At 43.3% G+C, this 25,039-nt stretch overlaps 1 protein-coding gene and 1 long non-coding RNA gene across 7 annotated transcripts in view; one reads left to right on the top strand and one right to left on the bottom strand.

Moving 5' to 3' along the window:
* The window catches only part of CACNA1C (calcium voltage-gated channel subunit alpha1 C), a 481,720-nt gene that overhangs the window by 82,573 nt on the left and 374,108 nt on the right, over window positions 1-25,039 (top strand). The gene's annotated exons all lie outside the window — the stretch shown is intronic.
* LOC149467418 (uncharacterized) lies at window positions 2,441-23,604 on the bottom strand. The gene is made up of 3 exons (XR_016311944.1): window positions 23,472-23,604; window positions 3,088-3,195; window positions 2,441-2,574 (listed from the first exon to the last, which is right to left on the bottom strand). It is a non-coding gene; the product is annotated as an uncharacterized LOC149467418 (long non-coding RNA).

Consider the following 25,039-nt stretch of genomic DNA (forward strand, 5'->3'; position numbering starts at 1 on the left):
TTGGTTTCTATGCTAAGTTGCACCAGATTTTGCACTCTCCAGTTTTAGTAAACAACCCCCATAGTATAAAAATAGCATCATTCAAGTATGTGTGATTATTAATAAAATTGAATCATGCAACATGCTAACAGAATAAAAATATAAATAAAAAGTAACCAGATTATCAGTTTGTGATGCATACAGCTCAATGGTTACCATAAACTTAATTGTATACAGTATCTCACAGAAGTGAGTACACCCCTCACATTTTTGTAAAGATTTTATTATATCTTTTCATGTGACAACACTGAAGAAATGACACTTTGCTACAATGTGACGTAGTGAGTGTACAGCGTGTATAACATGTAAATTTGCTGTCCCCTCAAAATAACTCAACACACAGCCATTAATGTCTAAACCGCTGGGAACAAAAGTGAGTCCACCCCTAAGTGAAAATGTCCAAATTGGGCCCAAAGTGTCAATATTTTGTGTGGCCACCATTATTTTCCAGCACTGCCTTAACCCTCTTGGGCATGGAGTTCACCAGAGCTTCACAGGTTGCCACTGGAGTCCTCTCCTCCTCCTCCATGACGACATCACGGAGCTGCAGGATGTTAGAGACCTTGTGCTCCTCCACCTTCCATTTGAGGATGCCGCACAGATGCTCAATAGGGTTTAGGTCTGGAGACATGCTTGGTCAGTGCATCACCTTTACCCTCAGCTTCTTTAGCAAGCCAGTGGTCGTCTTAGAGGTGTGTTTGGGGTCTTTATCATGTTGGAATACTGCCCTACAGCCCAGTTTTTGAAGGGAGGGGATCAGTATGTCACAGTACATGTTGGCATTCATGGTTCCCTCAATGAACTGTAGCTCCCCAGTGCCGGCAGCACTCATGCAGCCCCAGACCATGACACTCCCACCACCATGCTTGACTGTAGGCAAGACACACTTGTCCTTGTACTCCTCACCTGGTTGCCGCCACACATGCTTGACACCATCTGAACTCAGCAAATCAGTTTATCTTGGTCTCATCAGACCACAGGACAGGGTTCCAGTAATCCATGTCCTTAGTCTGCTTGTCTTCAGCAAACTATTTGCGGGCTTTCTTGTGCATCGTCTTTAGAAGAGGCTTCCTTCTGGGACAACAGCCATGCAGACCAGTTTAATGCAGTGTGCGGCGTATGGTCTGAGCACTGACAGGCTGACCCCCCCACCCCTTCAACCTCTGCAGCAATGCTGGCAGCAATCCTACATCTATTTCCCAAAGACAACCTCTGGATACGACACTGAGTATGATCACTCAGCTTCTTTGGTCGACCATGGTAAGTCCTGTTCTGAGTGGAACCTGTCCTGTTAAACCGCTGTATGGTCTTGGCCACCATGCTGCAGCTCAGTTTCAGGGTCTTGGCAATCTTCCTATAGTCTAGGCCATCTTTATGTAGAGCAGCAATTCTTTTTTTTCAGATCCTCAGAGAATTATTTGCCATGAGGTGCCATGCTGAACTTCCAGTGACCAGTAAGAGAGAGTGAGAGTGATAACACCAAATTTAACACACATACTTCCCGTTCACACCTGAGACCTTGTAACACTAATGAGTCACATGACACCGGGGAGGGAAAATGGCTAATTGAGCCCAATTTGAACATTTTCACTTAGGGGTGTGCTCACTTTTGTTGCAAGCGGTTTAGACATTAATGGCTGTGTGTTGAGTTATTTTGAAGGGACAGCAAATTTACATGTTATACAAGCTGTACACTCACTACGTCACATTGTAGCAAAGTGTCATTTCTTCAGTGTTATCACATGAAAAGATAGAATAAAATATTTACAAAAGTGTGAGGGGCGTACTCCTGGGAGATACTGTATTTTAGCTATGGTTAGTAGTAGAAAAGTTCACTCTGTACCTTTTTGATGCTTTTGATAGTAAATATGGAGGATACTGGAGAAAAAATATTTTCACTTGAAGAGATTACCCCTCATATATTGTTGCATATCCCGAACAGAAATTAAAGGGAAATCCCCCCCCCCTTCCCAAGTCGGACACAGGCAGTATAAATTAACCTGATTGGGGTTTTAACCTTTTAACCCTTCCCTACCCTAAAACAAAAAAAACAAAAAAAAAAGCAGAGCCAATGTGCAGCTCTAATTTGGCAGTCTAAGTAATTTGTAACAGGTTTACAGGCAGTGTTTGTGATATTTATTTTTGGTTTCTAAAGCTGAGGTCACATGAGTGACTCTGTCACTAGAGACACTAGGAACAGTCTTCCACTTACCTCTGCGGAATCACTTCCTTGCTGGCCCCCAAACACCATACAATCTGGAGTGACTCTGTTGAGGCCAGCAAGCAGTCTCAGCGATTCTTATGTTGGTGATTTGTCACCAGCATCCAGATCGCCCCTGTGACATCAGCCTAAGTAGCATTTTTTTTTTGATCGATCTGCTTATATAGAGAACTGTAAACATTTAAATATTGCATCTCTTATGGTTTATTAAATGATGGGCTGGGAGCTGTGTGTACAAGTTCTCCTCCTGGGATGTGCCAGATTGCCAAATCTCTATCTGCAGAACTGGTCCGGCTCTCTGTCTTTTTGGATCTCTGGAAAATAAAGACATTGAAGACATTACGTTTCCAGACTGTGTCCTTTTAAAGAAGCCTTTTGCATGGCGCCACCGCTGTCTGTGAGAGCCCCCCCCCCCTTTAACGCCTCTGTTGACATAAGCACAGACATTTGGCTAGGCTAGTGGATAGCTGAGCCCAAATGCAGTCAGGTTGTACATGCATGTCCATCAGTCCTCAGAGGTCTGTATACACCTTAACAGATGGGCACATGTAGAACAACTACAATTAAAGTTGACATTTTAGAAACTTGATAATCATACAGTCCTGGCATATCATGATATACAGCAACAGTATCATTTATCAGAAAATCTCCAGCTTCCATTAAAAAGCCATTTCAGACCTGCAGTCAGTAACTTTTTCTAGGCTGACCTACTGTCATCAGTGTGCTGCAGCAAGGTGGAAGAATTTCCCGTCTCCCCTCCCCCTATGATTAGAGTACAACATTGTAACTTTGTAGTAAGTCGCAAGATGAGAGACATCTGAACATACCCAAGAACTGCACAGGAACCAGGATTGTGTCATCTCTGGTCCAGCATTTTAGGCCAAGAAGTAGATGGTGATCCTGGATGATGCTTGTACAAAGGCAGTGCCATCCTTCTGTAGAGAAAAGCAGATGAAGGCTTTGTCAGTCAGTGTCACACATTACTAGGCATGCTGAATTTAACATGGAAAAATATCTGATGTTAGAACCACAATAAGAACTGTGTGCAGCATACATGTAGTAGCTGAGCAGATCCTTATCAGGACACAGTCTCTGCTCCCATGATGCATTGTGGTCTTCCTGTGCTCTGTGTAATCATGATGTTTTGGAGTGTGTAGGTACAAACATAGCATTTCTTAGGGGATCAAGCTCTGGTCAGTATCTTAGCTGCGCTTCATACGTAAAAGCATTGTATGGTAGTATATTGTATTTTGCATTCATTCTGATGACATGGTCTACCTGCTGAACACCACTAGTTTTCATGTTGAAGTTTATATTATACAGTTCTGCTACCCAAATATCCCTGAATCAGATGTCTGTGAAATATTCATGAGGATTCTGTAGATCTCAGAGAGATGCATAGCAAATATGATCCAAGGTCACAGAAGAACTCTGAAAATCCTGCTAAATGTTGCTCCACTTTAGGTGAAAGTTTCAGTGTTTAAAGTGTTACTAAACCCAGGAGCCTGCATTCACTATATCTGGTCTCCCACAGTACACAGAGCACATGGAAGTGCAATTATTTTAGTAAATATAAACTGCTAAATTCCTTTTATCATTAGCAGTTAGAGCAGTCTTGTGACTTCTATGTGTCCAACAGAGCACTGGTTACAGTTTATAAGAGGAGTTTTTATTCTCCTGCAAGAGGATCCCTGACCTCTGTCTGGAGCATGCTGATTGGCCCTGTGCTGATCACATGCACTCTCCCAAGAAAAAAAAACTTTCTAGCAATACACACCAAACTGAGCATGTGAAACTTGCTCCCAAGCCTGTGTTCTATCAGGGGATATTTAGGAGACACTGGAAGAAGGGGAGGATCAGAGAAGACAGGAGAGAACATCCTTTTTACACAATGTGGTGGATTAACCCCTTACGTACCACAGTTAGTATACCAAACATGCTTTTCTGCATATACAGACTGATTTTACTGTTGTGGGTTTAGTAACACTTTAATGCTGGCCACTAGCAGCTCACTGACTGATTTGTGGTTTTCTAATTAGCCCGTTCTTTAATATCCGGCTCCTCCCTCCTTTCCTATTATGACATATGAGGCTCCTGTATATAAATAAACCTATACATACAAGATTAATGTCGGCAAATATCATCTATGTAAGAACCCTTTATTGTTCTCATTAATTATGCAGTCTTCTTCCAGTAGGAAATATTTTATTGTGCGCTCAGGAGACACAAATGCATCTTCCATCATGAGCCGCGGCTGAAGCTTTCCGCAGCGATTACGCCATCTCTCCAGCAGTGAGTAACGATCGGCAGAAACCGCGCAATGCCGGGAGCGGGGTCCGCTCCATTTGTCTGCTGCAGCCGAATCACTGATAGTGGAAAACTCATATCATACACTGCTTGGAGATTTCTCATCTGCACCAGTCAGAAAGGGAATGTATTTGACTTAAAAGTTGTCCTATATCGTTAGTATGTACAGCAATGCAGTCAGTCACGTCGCTGCGGGTCGAGTGGGGAATATTTGACGTGCAGTTTAAATAGGTATAAAAATAAACTGGCCACTGCTGAATGATCTGAAATGTTAAAGCTGAACTCCAGGCAAACCTCCCAATACACAGATGAAATACATATATGAAAGCTGTTTTACCTGTCAACGGATTTGTATTTCTGTCTATCCAGGCCTCAGATTTGCACAGTTCTGCAACACAACACAGCCCTGTCTGGCAGGGATGGAGACCTGATCTTTCTCAGGTGCAGTATTACTTTCAGTTATACAGTGCCTTGAAAAAGTATTCATACCCTTTGAAATTTTCCACATTTTGTCATGTTACAATCAAAAACATAAATGTATTTTATTGGGATTTTATGTGATAGACCAACACAAAGTGGCACATAATTATGAAGTGAAAGGAAATTTTTTTTATAAATAAATATTTGAAAAGTGTGGCATGCATTTGTATTCAGCCCCCCTGAGTCAATACTTTGTAGAACCACCTTTTGCTGTAATAACAGCTGCAAGTCTTTTTGGGGATGTCTCTACCAGTTTTGCACATCTAGAGAGTGAACTTTTTGCCCATTCTCCTTTGCAAAATAGCTCAAGCTCTGTCAGATTGGATGGAGAGCGTCTGTGAACAGCAATTTTCAAGTTTTGCCACAGATTCTCAATTGGATTTAGGTCTGGACTTTGACTGGACCATTCTCACACATGAATATGCTTTGATCTAAACCATTCCAATGTAGCTCTGGCTGTATGTTTAGGGTCATTGACCTGCTGGAAGGTGAACCTCCATCCCAGTCTCAAGTCTTTTGCACACTCTAACAGGTTTTCTTCTAAGATTGCCCTGTATTTGGTTCCATCCATATCCCCATCAATTCTGACAAGCTTCCCTGTCCTTGATGAAGCAAAGTATCTCCACAGCATGATGCTGCCACCACCATGTTTCACGGTGGGGATGGTGTGTTCAGGGTGATGTGCAGTGTTAGTTTTTCGCCACACACAGCATTTTGCTTTTAGGCCAAAAAGTTCAATTTTGGTCTTATCTGACCAGGGCAGCTTCTTCCAAATGTTTGCTGTGTCCCCCTCATGGCTTCTCGCAAACTGCAAAAGGTACTTCTTATGGCTTTCTTTCAACAATGGCTTTCTTCTTTCCACTCTTCCATAAAGGTCAGATTTGTGGAGTGCACGACTAATAGTTGTCCTGTGGACAGATTCTCTCACCTGAGCTGTGGATCTCTGCAGCTCCTCCAGAGTTTCCATGGGCCTCTTGGCTGCTTCTCTGATTAATGCTCTCCTTGCCCGGCCTGTCAGTTTAGGTGTACAGCATGTCTTGGTAGGTTTGCAGTTGTGGCATACTCTTTCCATTTCTGGATGATGGATGGAACAGTTCTGTGTGAGATGTTTAGAGCTTGGGATATTTTTTTTATAACCTAAACCTGCTTTAAACTTCTTCACAACTTTATCCCTGACCTGTCTGTTGTATTCCTTGGCCTTCATGATGCTGTTTGTTCACTATTGTTCTCTAACAAACCTCTGAGGGCTTCACAGAACAGCTGTATTTATAGCTAGATTAAATTTCATACATGTGGACTCTATTTACTAATTAGGTGACTGCTGAAGGCAATTTGTTCCACCAGATTTTAGTTACGGTATCAGAGTAAGGGGGCTGAATACAAATGCACGCCACACTTTTCAGATATTTATTTGTAAAAAATTGTGAAAACCATTTATCATTTTCCTTCCAATTCACAATTATGTGCCACTTTGTCTTGGTCTATCACATTAAATCCCAATAAAATCCATTTACGTTTTTGGTTGTAACATGAGAAAATGTGGAAACTTTCAAGGGGTATGAATATTTTTTCAAGGCACTGTAGGTTTTCTCCCCACACTGTGACTGGACAGTGAAACAAAAATCATCAGACTCATGACCTCATCTCTGCTCTCAGCATGCTCAATGCATTACAACACAACTGAGTGGCTCCTTGTGCTACTTCTCTCTTCTCTGAGCTCTGCTGCACAGGGACAGCGAGAAGCTGATACCAAGTCACATTCTGGTACTTACACTTACTGCATGCAAAAAAAATATTTATTAATGTAGGGCTCCATTACAGTAATGTGTGTGTTACTGCAACAAAAATTACATGTGTTGATGCATTTTGGTGTCATTCATTTTGTGTTGCAGCACATTCGAAAAAAAAGCTTACGTCACACTTTCATTGCAGTTGGCTGCCTTAACGCAAAGCACATGTATTTTAAAGCATTGCAAAAATGTAAACGGACCCTTAATGATTACAAAGTTGCATTCATTTGTCTTTTACATCTGCCTGGACTTCAGCTTTAAACAAAACCTTTAAAAGAGGAATAACTTTCCTGGCTGCATGCTTGTTCCAGGTTAGTGACATGAAAAATACTGAAACCAAACACAGCCAGGACGTTAGCATTTTCAGAAGCAGGCCAGCAAAGGCAGCCTCTGTGTTTATGTTGTATTTTGTTCAAAGGCCATCCGTAGGCAATCTAACAAGAAACACCTGAATATGATAGAGCCACATGCGATGCTCAGTCTTTATGGCACACTTCTTTATTTTGTTGTCGTAATACTCAAGTGCTGGTTGCCTTGATGGGTGGATGTCAGTCTGGACCAGTGGACTTTTCTAGACAGACTCCATCTGTACGCCGACCATCCTAGGGAATGAGGTGGGCTCTGTCTGACCTGCTGCAGTTTCTAATGCACATTGTGAAAAGGTCACAGTGTGCAGTGAAATCAGAGTAAGCAATTTTCTTTCAGGAGAGGAGCCTGTACGTGCAAGAGTGAAGGGAAGGCTGGAGTTCAGCTTTAACATTGTCTTCAATGTGAAAGTAATCCTAGCGGCAAAGAAGCTGATAGATTACTTTTACAGGTGGCAGAAGAGGGTCCCAACCCTCTCCCCTCGCAGCCTTTACCAGCCTTTCCTGTGCGATTGAGACATATTGGGGTTGATTTACAAAAACTGGAGAGTGCAAAATCTGGTGCAGCTGTGCATGTTATACAATTGGCTTCTAACTTCAAGAATAAGTTCACCCATTTTTAGGGTGGAACATGTAACGTTCCCAATGCTGCAGCCCCTGCCCACTGCCGCCCCCTCCCGGTGACAGAAGTATGTGGCGAAGTTCCAGTACTAGCTGTCACTTTTGAAAAACCACGCAGCCATGCTGGGCTTTGCCCACATGGCTGCGTCAGTCTATCACAGTGTTCTTTGAATGAATTAACTACAAGTCTCGACAGCCTTAGCGGCTGTTGGCTTGTAGTTCTCAATGAACTACCACAGTGCTGTGGAGCTCCATGGTAGTACATTGAATCTTCCTGTCAGTATGTCTGCTTGCAGGAGACCTGCATGGCATCAGCGACCTACTTTCCAGGCTCCTGCAACCAAAAATAATAAATGCACATTTTTTACCTACAAAAAAATGTGCATTTATTACTTTTGGTCAAAAGGTGAACTTATTCTTTCAGATTGTTCAATTAAGCATTGACAATAGAACCTGGAAGCTAATTGGCTTCTTTACAAAGCTGCACCAGATTTTGCACTCTCCAGCTTTAGTAAATCAACCCCAGTGAGAGGAACTAATGTTCTTCCTTCCATTGTGTGATGTCAGAAACCAGAAGCGATGAGGACCAGTTTTGGTCTCATGTAAACAAGTCTTTACCAGCTAGAACAAGCATCTGATAAGAAAAGAAAAAAGCCCCTGTGCTCACGTGCAAATGCAAACTCGCACGTCCAGTATACATATGTAAATGGCAATCTCACCACAAATGTGAGGTAATGTTTGAGTGAAGGAAGTAATTTTTGCAATGGACCTCCTCTGTAACTCTAAACTGGCAACTTGTAAATGCTTTAAAAGTGTTGCCTATGAAGATATTTAGGTACTGTAGTTTGCGGAGCCTGTCTGGTATCTATTTCTTTGGTGTAACATCATCATTTATATTCTTTTATATTTTTCTAAACAATTAGGTATTAGGTATATTAAGTATTATATTGTGTTTTTGTACATTAAAATTCATTAAAGTGTATATTTTCCAAAATATTTGCGTTTGAAAAAACCACTGCGCAAATATTGTGTGACATAAAAATATGCAACATGCACCATTTTATTCTCTAGGGCCCCTGCTTAAAAATATATAATGTTTGAGGTTTCTAAGTAGTTTTCTAGCCAAACAATTACGTTTTTTTCATGAAGGAGAGGAATGTCAAAATCGGCCCAGACTGGAAGTGGTTAATGAGTTTCATCTGAGCAATCCAAATACAGTGAAGGAAATAACTATTTGATCCCCTGCTGATTAAAGGTTTGCCCACTCACAAATAAATCATCAGTCTAAAAATCAAATGGTAGGTGTATTGTAACACTGAGAGACAGAATAGCAACAAAACATTCAAAAGAAATGCATGTCTAACAAATTATGCACTGATTTGCATGTTCATGAGGGAAATAAGTCTTGGCTCCCCTATCATTTAGCAGGATTTCTGGCTACCAGGTGTCTTTCATACAGGTAACAAGCTGAGATTAGAAGCAGTCTCTTAAAGGGAGTGCTGCTAATCTCATTTTGTTACCTGTATAAAAGATACCTGTCCACAGGAGCAATCAAACAATCAGATTCCAAACTCTCCACCATGGCAAAGACCAAAGAGCTGTCCAAGGATATCAGGGACAAGATTGTAGATCTACACAAGGCTGGACTGGGCTACCAAACTATTACCAAGCAGCTTGTCACAACAGTTGGTGCAATCATTCGCAAATGGAAGAAACGCAAATCAACTGTCAGTCTCCCTAGGTCTGGTGCACCATGCAAGATCTCACCTCGTGGAGTGTCAATGATCATGAGAACAGTGACAAATCATCCCAGAATTACATGTGAGGATTTTGTCAATGACCTCCAGGCAGCTGGGACCACAGTCACCAAGAAAACAATTGGTAACACACTACGCTGACAAGGATCAAAATCCTGCAGAGCCCGCAAGGTCCCACTTCTCAAGAAAGCACATGTCCAGGCCCATCTGAAGTTTGCCACTGAACATCTGAATGATGCAGAGGAGGACTGGTTGAAAGTGTTGTAGTCAGATGAGACCAAAATCGAGCTCTTTGGCATCAACTCAATTCGCCGTATTTGGAGGAGGAGGAATGCTGCCTATGACCCCAAGAACACCTTCCCAACTATCAAACATGGTGGTGGAAACATTCTGCTTTGGGGGTTTTTTTCTGCCAAGGGGACAGGACAACTGCACCACATCAAAGGGACGATGGACGGGGCAATGTACCATCAAATCTTAGGTGAGAACCACCTTCCCTCAGCCAGGGCATTGAAAATGGGTCGTGGATGGCTGTTCCAGCATGACAATGACCCAAAACACATGGCCAAGGCAACAAAGGAGTGGCTCAAGAAGAAGTGCATTAAAATCCTGGAGTGGCCTAGCCAGTCTCCAGATCTTAATCCGATTGAAAATCTGTGGAGGGAGCTGAAAGTTCGAGTTGCCAAACGTCAGCCACCAAACCTTAATGATTTGGAGAGGATCTGCCAAGAGAAGTGGGCCAAAATCCCTCCTGAGATGTGTGCAAACCTGGTGGCCAACTACAGGAAACGTCTGACCTCTGTGATTGCCAACAAGGGATTTGCCACTAAGTACTAAGTCATGTTTTGTGAAGGGGATCAAATACTTATTTCCCTCATGAACATGCAAATCAGTGCATAATTTGTTATACATGCATTTCTTTTGAATTTTTTTGTTGCTATTCTGTCTCTCAGTGTTACAATACACCTACCATTCGATTTTTAGACCGATCAATTCTTTGTAAGTGAGCAAACATTCAAAATCAGCAGGGGATCAAATACGCATTTCCTTCACTGTCATTTATTTCGTATCATATATCTTCAGTTTTTGGATAATAGCGTCCTATTAATTTAGAAGCCTTATTTGAACTTCTGGTATTAAATTGATTTTGTGTGATTATTCTCAGGTAATTCTCCCAGTGGCCCCCTGTCTTTGTCCGACATACAAAGTATGCCAGTTGGACTGGGACGTTAGTGTGGTGGGGAGAACTGACTTGTCACTGCAGTGAGCGCTTGTGGAGGGGGGCAGGGCGTCTGACACCTTGTTACCATGTCCTGAAATGACCCCATATCCAGCTCTTGTCTGCAGGGGCCACACAGACTACTGAGCAAAATCTACACGTAATATTTGTCTTCAGAGAAGCGAGCTTGTGTGTACTGCACAAGACACAGCACTGGACTGCTTGATGCTATCTCAGCACATCTGTATATATTATTGAGACAAGCAAAAGTATACTCGCTCCCTCAACTATATAGACTGTACACAGGAGTGAGATGGCTGTGTGTGTTTAAAGCTGAACACCAGGTAAACCGCTAATCACAAAGATGAAAAACAGTACATATAAGGCAGCTGTTTTATCTGCAAATGGATTTGTTTTTCTATCCATCCTGTTCTAAGAATTATATAGCTCTGCCATACAACATAGCCCTGTTTTGCAGTCAAGGGTCTTAATTTTTTCTAATGAGGAAGTCCTAAATGGAGAGGTTGTAGTAAATTTCTGACATGAAACAGTCACCAAGATTTACTTGATTGTGTCATCCCTGAGGCGGCATCACAAGCCAGGAAATAAGTGGTGACCCTGGATGATGCCTGAACAAAGTTAATGCTGTCCTTCTGGAGAGAAAAGCAAGTGAAGGGATTGTCAGGGGGAGCGATGGGGTCTCTGTGAGAGGTCATAAATACCTGGAAATCATAAATGTTTCCCAGGACCACACACCGATATAGTGAATCACAAAACAAATGTTTATGAAATGTCTTCAGCTTTCTCCCCACCCATTGGGAAAGCCTATCTAACATGTTTCATCCATGTAGGGCCTAATCGTAGAGGCCTCTGTATCCACCAGTACACCTCTGTACCCATCAGGAACATCTGTACCCACCAGCACATCTTTGTACACCCCAGTGCAACTTTGTACCACCAGCACACCTAGTTACCTACCAGGAACATCGGTATTCACCAGCACAACTCTGTACCCCCGAGCACACCTTTGTACCACCAGCACATCTCTGTACCTACCAGCATACCGCTGCCTCCACCAGTAAACATCTCTGTATTGCCAGCATCCTCCGCATCCACCAGCACATTTCTGTACCCCCCCCCCCAACACACCTCTGTGCCCCTAGCACATCTCTGTACCTCCCAGCAAACTTCAGGATCCACCAGCACTCCGCTTGACCTCTGGACCTTCCAGCATACCTTTGTACCCACCAGCACATTTGTGTACCCCAGCACACCTCTGTATCCCCTACCTACTTCTGGTTCCACCAGCACACCCCTGGGGCTACCAGCAACCTCTTTACCTTCTAGTATACCTCTGCCCCCCCCCCCCACCTAACTTCTTGATCTACCAGCATCCTCTGTACTCTCAAGAATATCTCTGTACCCATCAGCACATCTCTGTATGAACCATAACACCTATGTTCTCACTAGCACATCTCTGTGCCCCCGGCTTACCTTTGTACCACCATCATACCTCTGTACCCTCCAGCACACCTCTGTATCCACCAGCACAGCTCTTTACCCACTAGAACACATATCTGTTTCCCCCCACCAAAATGTCTCTGTCCTCCTAGAAACCTCTGTACCCACCAGCACCTTTCTATACCCCCAGCACACCTCTGTACCCCCAACAAACTTATGGATCACCCAGCTTACCTCTAGACCCACCAGCAACATCTGTACCTCCCAACATATCTCTGTACCCACCAGTATATCTCTATACCCAACAGGAGACTTCTGGATCTACCAGCAACCTCTGTACTTACTAACACATCTCTGTACCCATCAGCACACATCAGTGCCTTGGTACCTCCCAACACAATTCTTTACACCCAACACACCTTTGTACAACCAATCATGCCTCTATATTCCTCAGCACACCTCTGTACCCCCACATATCTCTTTACCCCCAGCACACCTCTATACACCAAAAATATATACCCACCAGCAACCTTTGTACCCCTTAAGAACACCTCTGTACCTACCAGCACATTTCTATACCTCCATCACTTCTTTGTAACCCACAGCACACCTCTGTTTCCCCAACACATCTCTGTATCCACTAGCACACCTCTGTACCCCTCAGCACAGTTCTGTACCCCTGGCACACTTTTGTACATCCAAGCACACCTCTCTACCTCCAATCCCTGTCCAGGGATCCAGTGGTGTCCTAACCCCAAGCTGATTCTTCAAAAGATGTACTGGGGGAGCACATTGATGTGTTGGAGGTACAGAGGTGTGCTGAGCTGCCACCTTGACTACGGGAAACCAGCGGTGAAGCCGGTCCCCTACTGCACATGTGCGAAGCACACTGCAGTTTGTGAATGGGGCCACACTTCTTTGGGACCTGTGAAGTATCCCAGAAGGCTGCAAGGGGTCCAAACGTCTGACTCAGTTCCCTGAGGTGAACTGAGTCAAAGTGGGAAAGGGTACCTGTCAAACCTAGGTACCTTCTCCCCCCAAAAGGTTTCAAAGCGGGGGGGGAGGCAGATAAGCGGGGGTTCCACTTTTGGGTGGAACACCGCTTTAATGCAAAGGCAAAACTAACCCAGCAAATCCAGGACAGTTGGCAAGTATGTCAGCAGTATCTAATCTAATTGTTGAACATAATTCTTTAAAGTGTATGTAATCCTGAACAGGGAATTTACCTTATTTGTTCCCTTTTCGTCTGTTAAGTATAACCTTACAACTGGTTTGTTATAGTTGTTTGATAAGTGCAAAAAATATCTGTTGATCCTGCTAGAAATCCTGTGGGCTCATAACTTCCTGTACTCTTTACCGGTGCAAAACTCGTGTCAGTTACATTGTTCCTAGCTATCTCTGTGGACTACAAAACACCTCCCCATGTTAGGGATATGGAGAGAGGTGAAGGTGTTCTGTAGTCCTGCCCTAGGCGGACAACACTGCTCCTCCATAGATACAGTATGATTAGTGAGTATTGCCATCCCAGGGTAGGAGGCATATTATTTGCAGTGTTATCAGGTAAAAATAAAGGAAGAAAATCCTGAAAAAAAGAATACTGGTGCAGCCATCACACAGTGCTGGGAAGCTGCATTATATTACATTCTGCTCTTGGATTTATGTACACTCTAACAACTGAGTTATCTTAACCAGCCTAAAGTAAATGGCAGAAATATGGAAGCTTGTACAACTGTCACAGAAGAGAAATATCGGATATTTTTATTATATGTGATAATGCCGGAGGAGGCTTGAATCACGGCTCGGCCCTGCAGACAAGACCCTGGTGTGGCATCAAAGGATGAAAATGCTCTATTTACAGATGAAAGACATTGACCACAATACGCTTCTGTCAGCCTGCAGAACTTTCTCAGGCGACTTTGGGTGAACTTTAAGGAAACAATTGTTTCGGATCCTTTTCTAAAATTCTTTAGGAATGAAAGTCAGCTCTACAGAATAGGGAGATTTCTCCAAGCAGGAAAATTAGTCCTAGGTGGACATTAAAGCCGAATTCCAGTCTTCCCCCTCAGTCTTGCTCAGTTGTATGGGCTCCTCTCCTGTACTGAATTTGTCTATTCTAATTCACAGCACACTGTGAGCTTTTCACAGTATGTATTAGAAACTGCAGCACATCACATAGAAAAATATGAACAGAATAAACTTCAGCTTTAAAGTAGAACTATAGGCAGAACTTCTTTTTTTTTTCATTTTGGATAGAGCAGTGGAGGCTTATAACCCCTGTCAATTTGTTTTTCGCTATCTGTGTGCCATTGCAGAGATTTCCCTTCACTTCCTGTCCCACAGCTATACAGAGAAACAACAGCAGAGGTGCGCTATACCCATGCACCAAACCCACTTTCATCTAAAACTGCAAACCCAAAATGTAAAATGTAAAACCCAAAATGTAGAAAATGAAAGGCAGTCAAGGATGCCAAGTGTATAACATTATAAGGCAATGCGGAAATAGTGCAAAAATACAATGATGGAACAGATATACAACTGCCTTCATTATAGGGAGATATAGCTCAGACAGCAAGTATGTCTTAAGCTGCCATTTTTTCTGTCTGAGTGGAGATGTGTATAGGGTAGGGGCAGTATCCTGGCCACATACTACAACCCAAAGGCATGGATTGATGCAGAGGGTTACTGTGACTACTAAAAGGCTCAACTGTCCATCAAAATTAAATATATCACATTACCCTTCCAGCCTGGGAAAGGAATGCACTTCTGTCAATCTACTATCTTCACTAGTCCACAAAAATCTCCCTTTTCCACCTGCAACTGAACCCACATTGCCCCAGTAAATAAGTTCCCATAATGAAAAATAAAGAAAAGAATCAAAAATCCCTTAACCCAACATGTTTTGCCTTAAAACAAGGCTTCATCAGGGGTATACAATGCAAAAAGTGTGCTTAAAAAAGCACAAAGCCAAAAAAAGAATTCCACAAAAAAGCCAGGTTACAATATGCCTGACAACACCTTGACACGCTTCACTGGGCTTTATTGTGGTGTTGACACAGTAAAGGTTTCTTTCTGGCAACTTGACCATGCAGCTCATTTTTGTTCAAGTATCATCGTATTGTGCTCCTTAAAAAAAACCACACCGCCTTTTCCAGAGCAGCCTGTATTTCTCCCAAGGTTAACTATGTGTTTTTTTTTTTTTGTATCCCAAACAATTCTTCTGGCAGTTGTGGCTGCAATCTTTTTTGGTCTACCTGACCTTAGCTTGGTATCAAGAGATCCTTGAATGTTCCACTTCTTAATAAGTGATTGAACAGTACTGACTGGCATATTCAAGGTTTTAGATATCTTTTCCATCTTTAGAAAGTTCCATTACTTTGTTATACAGGTCTTTCGACAGTTCTTTTCTGATTCTCATGGCTCAATATCTAGCCCGCATCCACGTGAGAGCTAACAAACTCATTGACTGTTTATACACTGACACTAATTGCAATTTAAAAAGCCACAGATGTTGGAAATTAACCTGTGTGTGTGTCACCTTGTGTGTCTGTACCAAAGCCAAACATTCCAAGGTATGTACATTTTTTATTAGGGCCATTTGGGTGATTTCTGTTACCAATCTGATGTGCGGGTGTTCATTATACATGGTTTAACGTGCCTGTTCTCCAGATGGGAATGTAACCATAGTGTGTGGCATTGCACATGCTCTAAGCGTGGTAGCAATTCATTGTAAATAGCATCCAAACGCACTGTACAGTTGAGCGCAATGCACCACAGTGCAAAAGAATGCATATACCATACTGTACATTGTGGTGCATTGTGTTACTGATAAATAGTTGTGCATGTATTTTCATCCTTTGTGGTACATTGGGAACCTATTCATAATGAAAGGGATGCCTTAACGCAATGCACATTAACACATTTTCAGTAACTGCACCGCTGTGGAATTCTTAAAGCGGAACTAAACCTATCGATTTAACTTTTCTTATATTCAAGGCATGCTTTGAAACTGTTACAATTTCTTGTGCTCGCAACTGACCTGTCAAATCATTAAATGGCTGGTGTTATAACTAAGCACATGTGCAGCACCATGGCAACTGCACAATAAATAGAAGCTAAGATGTTAGCTTCCTTGGCTGTAAAGCAGGCATCACTAAATGACTTGCTAACTTATCCAGTGTCTCAGCAGGTGATTGGTTGTTAGGATGTAGGGCGGTCCTAGCAACCAATCACCTGATGGGATGCTTGAAAAGTTAACTCTGCCAGTTCCCACCTTCCATCCAAAGCTGTTGTGTGTCCCACTGTCTAGAGGTGTCCTTCCTCCTGCTCTCCATTCTGTGTACCCGAATAAGGTGGGGAGAAAATGGGCAGAGCTGAGGGGGCTACAATGTGAATGGGGGCACAGTGCTGTGGGAGTATGTAATGTGAATGGGGGGGGGAGAGACAGCTATGGGGGTGGGGGGAAAGCTGAGGGGGACTGGACTGTGAATGGGAGAAGCAGAGCTGAGGTGGGCTGCAATGTGAATGGACGGAGTGGAGCTTAAGGGGGCTGCAGTGTGGGTGGGAGCAGAGCTGAGGGGTGCTGTAATGTGAATGGGGGGGCAGAACTGAGGGGGGCTGCAATGTGAATGGACGGAGTGGAGCTTAGGGGGGCTGCAATGGGAATAGGGGGCAGAGCTGAGAGGGGCTGCAATTTTAATGAGGTAGCAGAACTGAGGGGGATTGCAGTGTGAATGGGAAAGGCAGGGCTAAGGGGGGAGGTTGTAATGTGAAAGGGGGACAGAGTTGGGGGGGGACGTTGCAATGTGAATGGGGGACAAAGCTCAGGGGTGCTGTACTGTGAATTGAGGCAGTGCTATGGGGGACTGCGATGTGAAGGGGGGTAAAGGAGGAAACTTGCGGGGGTTAAAGTGGGGGCAGAGGACATTGCTGTGAGGGTGATATGAAGGGGGGGCAAAGGACACTATATTGGGGGGAAGGTCGGTGTGAAAAGGGGGCAGGGGACACTGCTGGGGGGGAGGGGGTGATGTGGGGCAGAGGACACCACTTTCAAGGGAAAACTGTGATGTAAAGGGGGACTGAGGACACAGATGTAAAAATGAGATTGTGATTTCAAAGGATGTGAATGATTTCAGTCATCGCACAAACAGGTGATTCGGACCTTGGCTGGAGGAAAATTTTTGCAGATTGGACCTCCATGAATGTTAATTCAATACCCCTGCTGTAAAGGATAGGAAAGTTTAGTTTTGCTTTAAATGTGAAGGGCCCTTAATTCCCTAGCACAGCTTCCTCCTTATTTACATGTCATAGTCCTCTCCTCTTTGGAGTTTAATTGCTGACTGTGCTGGTCCAGCTCCTCCACCTTTTTCCTCACCTCCCTACATAACCTTTCAGGTAGTTTCCTGGGGAAGGGGAATCCTATAAAGTGTCACCTGAGGAACAGGTCTGAATCTGCTAGGGCATCTGATGTCACATTGAAAATTGCGACACTCAGCAGGGCTATTTTCCATTTCCTGTAACAGGGTCCCAACCAAGATGAGGGATGGGGTTGTCAGGAGGGCAAGCTGCCCCAGGTGCAGTGGGGCACAGCATGCACGTTCAAGATCAATTGGCCTTCTTTCTAATGGACTTACTGTCTGCTCTGACCGCTACGGTTGGCACACTGCGTTCTGAGATGCCTACACTCCAGCCACATTGCCCCAACCACCTACAGCCCACAAGAAAACACACTGTGCAGGCTCAACCTCCCATCCACCTCCAGCTGCTAGAAAACATGTGAATGGCCAGACGTGCTCAGTACACTCTCCATGCCAATTAGCCGGAGCATGGAGGAGGGGGTGCTCTGGTCAAGCCTGTCCCAGCTATACACGCCATGGAGAACAGTGGGTGTGGACGAATTGTGTTAACAGTGCATACCTCCCAACTGTCCCTGATTTCGAGGGACTATGCCTGATTTGGTTCAAAGGCCTTCTGTCCCTCTTTCCTCCTCAATTGTCCCTCATTTTGGTCTAATAATTATTATTATTATTATAAAGGATTTATATAGCACCAACACTTTGCTCAGTGCTTCACAATATAACGGGAGACAATACAGCAACAATACAATTCAATACAAGAGGGATAGGAGGGCCCTGCTCCTTGGAGCTTACAATCTAGGAGGAAGGGGCTAGTGGTACAAAAGGTAGTAACTGTGGGGGATGGACTGGTTGGAAGAGTAGAAGATTCCATTATTAGCTGAGGGCAGGATAGGCTTCCCTGAAGAGATAGGTTTTCAGAGATCGCCTAAAAGTGAGCAGAGTAGGCGATAGTCTGATAAATTGGGGTAGAGAGTTCCAGAGGATGGGGGAAGCTCTGGAGAAGTCCTGGAGACGAGCATGGGAGGGGGAGACAAAGGAGCTAGAGAGTACTAGGCCTTGCAAGAAGCGGAGAGTACGGTTTGGGTGATATTTAGAGACAAGATCGGTGATGTAATTTGGGGCAGAGTTATAAATGGCTTTATACGTTATTGTTAATGTTTTGAATTTTATCCGCTGGGCAATGGGAAGCCAGTGGAGGGGTGGCAGATGCAGAACGGTTAGTAAGGTGGATGAGTCTGGCAGCAGCATTCATGATAGACTGAAGAGGGGATAGCCTGTGATTAGGTAGGCCAATGAGGAGGGAGTTACAATAGTCAAGGCGAGATATAACAAGGGAGTGAATAAGTTGCTTAGTGGTTTCCGAGGTTAGGAACGGGCGTATCTTGGAGATGTTATGGAGGTGAAGTCTACAAGGTTTGGACAGTGAATGGATTTGGGACTGAAAGGACAGATGGGAGTCTAGGATTACACGTAGTACCCTGGCATGAGGGGAGGGACTGATGATTGTGTTATTGATCTTGATGGAGAAGTCAGGGGGGGCACAGGCTGGGGGGAATACTAAGAGCTCAGTTTTGGAAAGATTGAGTTTGAGGAAGTGGAGTGACATCCATGCCGATATGTCGCTTAGTAGGTTAGTGATGCGAGAGGAGACTGAAGGGGTGAGGTGAGAGGTAGAAAGATAGATTTGTGTGTCATCAGCATAGAGATGGTACTTAAAGCCATGGGAGTTTATCAAGTGACCAAGGGAGGAGGTGTAGATGGAGAAGAGAAGGGGTCCAAGGACTGGGGGCAGGTAGTGAGACGGGCTTCTGAGAAAACCTTAGTGACCTCTTTGGTAGTAGCAAGGTCAAAAGAGGAAAGTGTTGGGTTTAGTATAAGGCATGCTAAGTGGGATGGATGTCTGTGCAGTGGCGATGCCCCTACGAATTGCGTCAATCTTGTTTTTGAAATGATTTGCAATCTCGTGAGCAGTGAGTGAGGTACTGGGTGGAGGTGGAGAAAGTAGAGAGTTAAAAGTAGAGAAGAGACAACGAGGACTGGATGACAAGGTATTAATAAGAGTGACAAAGTAGACTTGTTTGGCAGCATGAAGGGAGGAATTGTATGTTAAGAAAGCAGATTTATATAGGGTGAATGCTTGTTGAGATTTGGTTTTACGCCACAATCGCTCCAGCGCACGACTATGTCGTTTAAGATTTCTGGTGTTGTCAGTCTGCCAAGGTTGCAACGGTCGGGGCCTGATGCTTCGTGTTGTTAGAGGAGCAAGTGAGTCTAATGCGGATGAAAGTGAACTGTTGTAGACAGTAGTGGCCAGGTCAGGGCAGGACAGGGGAGAGATTCTGTCATAGAGTTGGTCAGTTGCAGAGTGGAAAAGAGCAGGGTTCAAGTTGTGAAGGTTTCTGCGGGTAACTGTTTGCTGTTTTGAGGGATAGGTGTTTGAAGACGAGGACACTGTGAAGGTGATGAGATTGTGATCAGAGAGAGGAAAGGAGGTGTTAGTGAGGTTGTAGGGAGTGCAAAGACGGGAGAAAACAAGGTCTAATGTATTCCCATCAGAGTGAGTGGAGGACTGTATACATTGTGCTAATGCAAAATATGAGGTTAAGTTGAAGAGTTGGGATGTAGCCGGGTTGTTGACATTAATAGGGATGTTAAAATCTCCGAGAATGATAGTGGGTAGTTCAGAGGAGAGAAAGTAGAGTAGCCAGGCGGAGAAATCATCAAGAAAGCGGGACACCGGTCCAGGAGGCCGATAGATCACTGCAATCCTCAGAGAAATGGGAGAAAACAGCAGTGAGTCTCGAAAGAAGAGAAGGATAGAGAGGGAGGGTTAGGGATTTGAAAGGTGCTCAGTGGGGATAGGAGCAAACCAACTCCACCACCTTTCCGACCACTGAGTCTGGATGAGTGGGTCCAGAGAAGGCCTCCATAGGAAAGTGCTGCGGGAGAAGAAGAATCTGCTGCTTGAAGCCAGGTTTCTGTAATTGCTAGTAGGTTAAGGGAGCGGGAGACAAAAAGGTCATGGACAGAGGTGAGCTTATTACAGACAGAGCGGGCATTCCAGAGCGCACATGAAAAAGGGAGGGTGGTTATTGGGAGCACGGGAACCGATATTAAATTGAGGGGATTGCGGCTATTCCCGGAAGAAAGAGGATACCTGGTGTGAGGGTGAAATAGTGGAGGACCAGGGTTTGGGGAGATATCCCCAGAGGTTAGGAGAAGAAGAAGGGGGAGGAAAGTAACATGGGAGTGGGATGTACACGAGCGCACATGCCTTCCAGTCCTGGTGTTTGGGTCAGCAGGAGAGTGAAGTATCAGCAGGAGGTCATGAGAGCAGTAGTAGGGAAATGGTAGCAGTGAGGGTGAGATGTACAAGTTTTGGGGTGGAGCAGAGGGGTAAAGAAGTGAGATTTTGGGAACGCAGGATAGTAATATGAAAAGGAAGAGTAGAGGGGACATATTAAAAGGTACACGGAGTGGGACACAGACTTGTAAGAGATGTTTCCCAGGGTGTTTGCTTGCAGTCTTTCCAGCGTGCAGTAGAGTTTCTTGCTGTTGTTGTATCTTCCTGCTGCTTGAGTTATCCTGCTTTAATTCATCTGCTGCGTTCAATTGCACCTTAGCACTCTATCACAAACAGCACTCATGCAGAAACAGCACCCCATCTGTGACTATGCCCCCCGATCTATATAGTTACATATAAAATTAACTATTTATCTTTCAAAAAGTGTTTCCCAGTGCTAAATTGCTAAAAGCCAGTATAAAGGAATAGTACTGGTAAAAAAAAAGAACTTGTGAGTTTAACGAATCCTTTTTTTTTTTTATAATGCTCCTTTGAGGGGGCGTGGCAAGGGTGTGTGTCCTATGCCTACATACATTTGCTAATAGATGACCCTTGTTCCCATCTCAAAAAAAAGTTAGGATGTATGACAGTGTGTGATATAGGGTGATTAGACCAGACAGGCTGATGCATTTTAGCGAGACATGTCAGTCCGAACTTGTAGTTTAAGGGCCTGGCAGCCCATTTTATTATAAAGGACTTGCTAGCTGCTTCAGTTTCCTCAGTCTCCCAGGCCCTGTCTTGGTCTCCCAGTCTCTTGTAGCGGTTCCGACTTTCCCAGCCCTTGGGCAAGGAATCCCCCTCACAAGGAATGTAGTCTCTGGAAGGAACAACCAGCCCTCCTGATAGGACTCTATTTCCATATGGCAGCAACTGCCTTAAGCTATCCTCAAGCTTTCATTATAAAGCCTGGTACGCAGGATGAAAATATCGGATAAGTGATTGTTCATTTTTTTTTCTACATGCTTGTCTCATATCAAAATTGAATAGGTTACTAGAGTTCATAACTCTAGTAATCTATTAAATTTCGATATGAGACAAGCATCTTGAAAAAAAAACGAACAATCATTTATCTGATATTTTCATCCTGTGTACCAATTCTCATAAGACAGCATACAACTTCCTGCTATGATGAAATGCATTGCATTATATTGTAATGCATTCTTTCATTTCTGAGTATGCGTGGTCTTTGGTCACTCAATTTTTTATGGGCGTTTGAGGTTCTTTGGCACGTTTCTTGCATGACACAAAACATAACATGCCACATTACTCCATTGTCTGAATGGAGCCCTAAGCAGAACTTCAATAACCACTACGGCTGTAAAGCTATTTTTTTACACATGTAAAAATCTGCTTTTTTGGCTATATAATTACTTAAAACCCCCAGAACATTATACATTTTCTGAAAACAGAGGCATTGTAAAATAAAACTGTAGTAATTGCAATTTTTATGTTGCAAGATATTTGCACAAAATTTCATTTTATCATATTTTTTTCCTGTAAATATGCATTTAATAATCAGTTGCGCAAATACACACAATACAATACTCAATTTCGTGGTAAAATATAAAAGATGGTGTGTTGAGTAAATAGACAACAAACATGCTAAGTCCTAAAACTGTGTGTGCCCATGATATTGCTAAAAACTATGGAACCCAAACATCTCCATAGGTGACATTTTAAAAACATTTACTGCTCAGTAACTGTGAGCTATAGTGTTACAATTACTTGCGAGGAGTAGTAGAATGTGTTTCAGGTTGCCCATGATGTGTGTCAGAAATATCTTATTAAATTGATAAGTTTTAAAATTATTTAAATTTCCAAAAATCTTCATAAGACTCACCAGGCCTCTTAAAAATACTTGGGGTGTTTAGGCTACAAAATGTAGTCATTTGTGTGTTTCTATTATCCTGGTGTTCCATGGCCTTTAAAAATGTGATAGTGTGGTATTCAGAAAATTAGATGTGTAAAATATGCTCCTAGGAAGCCTGAAGCTGCTCCTGAATTTTGTACCTCTCTATTTGGTTAGGGTGTGGAAAAAGTCTCACATGTTTATCACCACACTCAGAATGAGTAGCAGAATGTGTTTTGGTATGTAATTCTAAGTATTCTTTAGTTCTAAGACGGTGCTGCCTTTCAAACTCCGCATAGTGAGGTAAATTTGCTGCGGCATGTGTACAAAATCTTCCATCTGCCATGTTAAACTTTAGGTGGGCAGTCCAGGGCTGGTAAAGACTCAGATAAACCTCCTATTTGTAGCTCCCCTTTGCCACCCATGTAAACAAGGCTTTATGCTGGACAGCTTGGTCTGCATGTAAATGTGGAAAAAAATAGAAATAAAGTAATTTGTATACAAAATACGGTACTATAATTACATGTATTGACCTCCTAAAGTTGCCAGGGTAGAATATGTTTCCCTATAGTGGCCCTATATACTATTGTAATATTAGATGAAGATCAGATCATAACTGGGGAACCACTCCAGAAATTCAGTAAAATACGTCAGGGTTCACTGACTTTTTCTTGCAGCTGTAGATCCTGATCTATATCCTGAGCAGAGCTCTTTTCCAGATGGGCACCTTTTTGCAGGCTGACGTCAGTGCGTGGTTTACTCTCGCTGTTTTTCGGTTCCTTCCCTGAAAGTGAGTCAGATTTCAGTAATTGTTCCCAGACTCCTTTCATGTAAACAAATATTCGTGTTCCTTGCACAAATCCACAAGCATTCTGTCCCCTGGTGGGGATCGAATGCCAGTTACAAAGCAGCTCATGGTAAACAGCCCTGCAGACTGGGGATGTCAGTTTATACAATCGCAAGTCTTCTGCAACCAAACATTCTTGGTAAAGGAATGGAGGGATATTAAGAGAACATTATTTACTGAATAGAAAGACTGATACAACATGGAAAAATGGGAAACTCCTCTAGCGTGAGGAGTTCTTGAAATCATTAAAGTGGACCTGTCATCAGATTTATTGTTCTATGTTAAATGCACAATGTGTCTGTTACCTCTCACAGGGACTATTATTATTATTATTATACAGGATTTATATAGCGCCAGTTTGCTCAGCGCTTTACATTATAATGGGAGACAGTACACGAGACAGTACAGTAACAATACAATTCAATACACGAGGGGTTCAAGGGCCCTGCTCCTTGGAGCTTACAATCTAGGAGGGAGGGGATAGGGGTACAGGAGGAAATAGCTGTGGGGGATGGAGTGGTAGGAAGAGTGGAGGAGATCGGTAGTTAGCTGGGGGCGGGGTAGGCTTCCCTGAAGAGGTAGGTTATTAGAGTGCGCCTAAAGGTGAGGAGAGTAGGTGATAGTCTGATGGATTACAGTACTCACCTAACAATACCTTTGTTTGCTTTTCTCTACTGTTCTTTCCAGAAAGGAAGACACCATCTTTGTTCAGGCATCATTCAGGGTCACCATCTAATTCCTGGACTGAAATGCCAACTCAAAGTTTATTATTTACATAATCCTGGTGTCTGTGCAGTTTCTTGGCTGTGTTCAGAAATGTCTGACACAGCTTAACCTCTGCTGCAGCCCAGGGCTGTCTTTAATATTGATTGGACCCTGGGCAAAATATTTCTTGTCCCCACTCCCCATTCATTTTTACTCTCCACCCCAACATCCCTAAAAACAAACAAACACACATAGACATATTTAAAAAAAAAAAACTTTAATAATGTAAACCTAAAGAACTGGTCCACACTCACTGATTGGTTTCTAGAGGTTACTGAACATCCTTATTGCTTGCTGATTGGTTGCTAGAGGTTACAGCACATCATTATTGCTCACTGATTGGTTGGTAGAGGTTACAGCAGATCACAAATGTTCACTGGTTGCTAGGGGAAGGATTTTTGTTCACACAGGCAAAGGTGCATTTTGCTGCCCCCACCCCCACTGTCCTCCCAGGTGTGGTTGAATTAAAATGAATATTGGGTGTGGCTTAATACAAAGATTCTGCTTTGGAACAATGAAGAAACTTGAGATTTAGTCCAAATTAAATTCACCAACTATACACAGAGTCTCCCTTTCCCCTACACGCTGCTCACCCTCTGCACACTGCCACCTTTTCCTCTG

This window comes from Staurois parvus, unplaced genomic scaffold, assembly GCF_062004578.1.
Source record: "Staurois parvus isolate SC_StPar_1 unplaced genomic scaffold, SC_StPar_1.0 ptg000114l, whole genome shotgun sequence".
Taxonomy (NCBI): domain Eukaryota; kingdom Metazoa; phylum Chordata; class Amphibia; order Anura; family Ranidae; genus Staurois; species Staurois parvus.